Genomic DNA, 5,484 nt, shown 5'->3' with positions numbered 1-5,484 from the left:
ATGTTTACCACTCTAATTTTATATTTACTTTTAAATTTATATTTATTTCTATTTTCATCTCTATATTAACCCATGTCAGTTCATTAACCCGACACACCAGAGCCACAACAATACTGTACCTTTGTCAGCGCCGGCACGCAGCACACGCCCATCCCATCGCAGCACAGCAAAACAAAACCTATTTCTGTTACTAATGGAACAAACATCCCACAACGTCATTGAACCCTAATAAAAACTCAAAGAAACCTAACTGTAAATAAATTTCAAATCCCACTATAAAGTAGCCCAAAACCTCCGCACATGCTCATCATAAACTTCCTCCTAAACCAGTATCTCAAAAACCCCAAAAAACTCAAACACACCTTGAAAATGACACAACTGCTAATAAAAACAAACACCCAATAAAAATTAAATCAAACCAACGCACTAGACTCAAAACTGCACAACTGACCCTAAACATTACTAAAAAAAGTCCCCAGAGCTCTACCTTTATGTTAATGCACAAATAATAACATGTCATCTATAAAAGTTATTTGAAAAAATTAAAAAAAATAATTAAAACCATGAAAATAAAAAACCTAAACTATTAAAATATTAAAAAATATCACTACCTAAATTAAAAAACATATTGCCTATAAAAACCCACCATATAAATGCCCCTGTCCCAAAAAATAAAAATAAAAAAAAATATTGAACCACAAAGAAATCAGAACTTAGGAACACCAAAACCATAATGTTCAAAAAGTCACACCACATCCCTTATCATACACCAACTACAAACAACAGAAAACAATACAATGAATTCTTAAAAACCACCTTAAAACCACTACACTGAAAAACATTTCAAAAATTAAAAACTGCATCTAACAAAAGCCATCTAATAAATTCACACCCAAAACTCCAGACGCCCAGCTGGCCCTACCAAAGCTCTATGTTTATACATACAGCAAACAAAACCAAAATCCCAGTAATACCCATCAGAAATCTATGAAAGAATCCTATTGAAATTAATCCTGCCTCAAATACAAACCAACCCATCCAGAAAGTCAGCTTCACTCAAAAAACAATTTACACAGACTTAATACTACCAAGAAATGAAACAACACACCATATACCACCAATGAATATCATAGTGAAGGAAAAAAAAAAAACCACTACATTTTTTCCTTTTTGTTTTTTAAACTAACTTCTTTTATTAGCTAGAACAAAAGATTTTGCCAGGACTGTAACAACAACAACAACTTCTTTTGCTTCTTCTCCTTCTGAAATGTCCCTTCTCACTCCCAAATTCCTTTCAACGCCTGAGTTTACATCCAAGCAAAAAAGCAAAATTCCTGCACTCGTGCGTCCGATGCTCCTGTCAGATTCTCTCTTTCCCTCCACATCTTCTTACACTTTCAGTCTTCACGCTGTCCCGCCGTGATGAGTCTGACAGAAGAATTGGCACATGTTAACAGAGCATTTCCTTCCCTCCCTCCCTCCCTGTGCTTTCCTCAGCGCATTTCAATCCATCCCAGGCCTGCAGTGATGCACGCTCACCCCAAAGCTCACAGCAAGCATGCAGCAGCTCAGGCTCACTCGGCTCCAGGGCCCAGAGCCTGCAGGCCCTGCAGCTGCCACACGGATGGACCTGGTTCCCTCCCCGGGTGCCCAGAGGGAAACCTGAGGGCGGGCGTCCACCCCGAGGGGGCACCCGCAGCCCCGGGCAGGCATGGAGTCGCCGGCTGCTCTCTGGGGACGACACCCTCCCTGCAGGCCACACTGCCTCGTCCTCTCCCTCCCTGGGGGACAGGCACCTCCAGGGTCTGTGACCAGCCCCCTTCCGTCAGCATCCAGGGGCTCTGTCAGAGCCAGAGGGCTCAATTCGTGGTGAGTACCGATGGCACCCAAATGGCAGCCCGAGGAAATCGTGTTCTGGCCTCTAAGTGCTTGGGACAGGGTCTGATTTTTTGTTTTGTACTTGTATGAAGATTAGTACAACAGGGCTCTGATGGATGACATGGCAACACAGAACTAAAAACTCCTCGACAGGATTACATCGACTTCTAGGAAAAGACAAAAGCCTAGGACCCTTCTGAAATCTACTTTTAATCCAAAGCACGGAGATTGTCAGCATGCTGCACCTTCCAGCTTTTCAAAGCAGCTTACCTCTCAAGACCAGGAAACATTGATTTCTACAGAAACAATGGGCAACCCCCAGGCTAATCTCAGCACTACTGTTTAATAGGGGACCTGCCAGCGTGCCAGTCCAGCTTCAAGAGTGCTTTACTTCAGTCTAACATCCCCACACAATTCTTCTCACATCTTCCAACCCTGAAATCTTATTTTCCCCTAAAGCTTCTCTTCATTAGCAATTTCCAAGTAACATGGTATTTTTACAACATTCAGAAATGTCATGCTGGACTGTGCTAGAGAGTAATCTGCAAATATCAGCTGAGCAAAGTTTGAATTGCCTTGTCCAGAGAAAAAACCTACAAGTGAACACCTACACCTGCCTACAAAGAGCTAACAAGCCCCTGGCAGCTGCCAGCATCAAAGCACAGCGGATGTCTCTAATACAGGGTAAGGATAACAATATCACCTTCTGTTCTCTCCAGCTTCTTTTCCCTGCAGTCATATTTTGCTTCTTATGATTTTTTTAGTCTCTGTATCTTCTTGGACAGCACTGAGCCCGACGACAAGGATACGAGAGTCTTTCCCTGCCGTAGGGAGAGAACCAGGAAAACGGTTAAAATAAGAACAGGGCAGTTTGAAATTCATACTTGCAACGAGAAGCAGCGCCTAACCAACAGAACAAAAGTAAACAAAGCATGACACCTCCCTGGGGACAGAAGACTTATAAACTCGCCAGGATTTACAATTCTAGCCACCAACCCCTTCAGGACAGCAGCCAAGTGTCCCACGGGGTGGTGCTGCACCAAAGAACCATCTGAGAGGTTCCAAAGAGTGAAATGCACAATATTTTGCAAAGACAAAAAATCTTGAAAATAACAAAAATACAATAGATGTAAACTACAGGGCAAGAGTACAAGTGTTACCTTTGGGAGCTGGAACCATCCAGGTGAGCACCTGATAACTGGATCCTCACCAGAGTTTGAACCCTTCAGGACACAGAAGGGTTTTCCCCAGGAATTTCACAGACTGAGTTTTGACAGAAGCACGCTCGCCGGATCCTCAGAAACGTCGCCCATTCTCCAGGCGTCTGGAGAGAACTGCAAATGGCTCTCATGTAGTTGGAGCTGGTTCTGTAAGGTCTCAGGGTGAATTTCACCAGATGCAACCAAATTGGGCAACTCCCAGTGGGACAGAAGGAACCCAAAGCTTGGGTAAGCAGAGCTGCAGCAAATACTGAGGAAACAAACATAACAGCGTAAAAAATAATAAACTATCCTTTTTTTTCTCTTGCTTTTGTTTTTTTTTTTTTTTCTTATTCAGATCAGCATAGCAATTAAAGAGAAGGTGAAAAACTCACCATTACTGAACATTTCATCACCTGTAAGCTGAGCATCCTTAGCATAGGGGACTCCAAAGTTAAAATTCACCGATCCCTGGGAAATGAAACCAAATATCGTATGGTAAACAATCAAACAGCAGACATAAAAATTTGTTTCCTCTAAGGACTTTCAGGTACGTAAGTATCTTTGCATTACACATTAGAACATACACTTTATACCATCACCTAACACATAATAATTTACCTTTAAATTTTGATAGTATAGCATGAATTTTTAACTTAAACTGGTGATCTATTATTATTCAGTTGGTGCCTAAAGTTATTTCTGCTGTCACGTTCAAAAAAACATGAATTTTTTTTACTGGAATGAGCAATTGATTTCAAAGTCATCACAAGCCCACCAAAACACAAAGCTGGGTTCACTGGACGGCTCTGTGAGCTAGAAGTAGTTAGGCTTGTACTTCCCTCTTGTTCTTCCAGAACCAATAAATCCTGTCAACAAAACCAGGATCTTTAGCCCGCTGCTGTGAAAGATTCTACAAGGATGATGGTTTGATTTGTGTTTAGAAGTTTTGATTTGAAATGGCCAGTTCAATGGATAAAGACAGTTTACGTAGTATTACATTACTATTATTATTATTTCTATTATTATTTTTACTAGTACTACTGCTATTGTTATCACCTGCTACTGGAAGAAACAAACCAGTAGTACCTATACTTAATTACTTTTATTTCCAGAAAATAACAAAGAAAAAGAACCAAACCTAAAAAAGTCACTTCCTACCTTTTATATCAAGGGATGAAAAATTTCTCTTGGGCTCTTCTCCAATCTATCAAGACTCATAGCACTGAAAGGCAAACAAAACAGTGCTTTATAGAAGGCCAAGTGCACGTTTCAAGGCTGAACCACCAACTGATTGCAGTGACAGCACTTACAACATGAAGCGTTCCCAGAGCCTCTGTGAAATGGAATGTTCTGTGGAACTGCCGTTTCTTTCCCAAAACACTAACTTCCAACACTTCCTAATCGTATTTTGTATTTTAAAACAAAAGAAGTTAGTGAGACTCTGTGAGGAGGTCAGGTTTAAATTTATTTCCTTCCAAAGCACAGAGCTCTCTTCCATCACCCTTCCCTTTGGCTCTACACTGAATCATGGTGAGCATTTGAGGAGTGCTCAATAATCAATTCTATTTCTCTCTTTTTCTAGTTCTCTCTATTCCTAAATCATTCAAGACAAGTCAAATGAAAAATGACAAGTTCAGCATCAAAGTCACACTTTTTCTCTTTGTCTGGTCAAGAACAGGCTCTAAATCCACTTATTGCTGCCTTCAACGATTAAGACTTGCAAAACCATTTTTACATGTTTTACAGGTTTATCATAAAACCCACAGAACGCAAGCTCTGAATTACAGGAAAAGGTACACAGGCAAATATCTAAAGGGATCACTTATTTGTAAATACATACCTTGATAGAGAGCGCACTGAGAACCCTTCCGTGGGACTCTAAGGGAGACGTATTTTCTCAGTACCCTGTAAACAAGAAAAGCGACGATATATTACAGGACATCCCCACTTTTTCCACATATTCAAATAGGATTTTTAATAAAAACAGTTCAGTTACAGAAGAAGGAAGAAAACCAAGCTAATTTTACTCAGCTGTATTTACCGCCGATTTAGAGAAAAATGCCGGGCCGCGTCGCCCGTTGCGTCACACGCCGCGCCAGCAGCAGGGCCTGCCGGGAGTTGGAGTCTCGGGCTGGCAGCCACTCATGTGCCGCGATAGCCGTTGCGTCACACGCCGCGCCGGCAGCACGGCCTGCCGGGAGTTGGAGTCTCGGGCTGGCAGCCACCGCTCCGTCCCCCGGGAGCCACCGGCAGCTGCAGTCCCTCCAGGGCATGAAACGGGTCCTTCGCCCCCGGGCGGGGAAGGACCTGAGGCAGCACCGCTCCTCCCCAATGCCCTCTCTTTTTCCCTCCAACTCTTTTTACTTTTTTCACTCTGTTTTTCACCACTTCCCTTCCCTTTTCC

The 5,484-nt window shown here is 42.2% G+C and overlaps 1 long non-coding RNA gene across 1 annotated transcript; it reads right to left on the bottom strand.

The window, feature by feature from the left end:
- Nucleotides 1-1,158: 1,158 nt before the first annotated feature.
- Nucleotides 1,159-4,299, bottom strand: LOC131095890 (uncharacterized). Its single transcript, XR_009115927.1, has 5 exons — nucleotides 4,239-4,299; nucleotides 3,473-3,548; nucleotides 3,039-3,348; nucleotides 2,582-2,699; nucleotides 1,159-1,428 (listed from the first exon to the last, which is right to left on the bottom strand). It is a non-coding gene; the product is annotated as an uncharacterized LOC131095890 (long non-coding RNA).
- Nucleotides 4,300-5,484: the final 1,185 nt, after the last annotated feature.

Source organism: Melospiza georgiana, chromosome Z (assembly GCF_028018845.1).
Source record: "Melospiza georgiana isolate bMelGeo1 chromosome Z, bMelGeo1.pri, whole genome shotgun sequence".
In the NCBI taxonomy this organism is placed as follows: domain Eukaryota; kingdom Metazoa; phylum Chordata; class Aves; order Passeriformes; family Passerellidae; genus Melospiza; species Melospiza georgiana.
The sequence above is the reverse complement of the archived record's forward strand: the minus strand, read 5'-3'. Positions and strand labels throughout refer to the sequence as shown.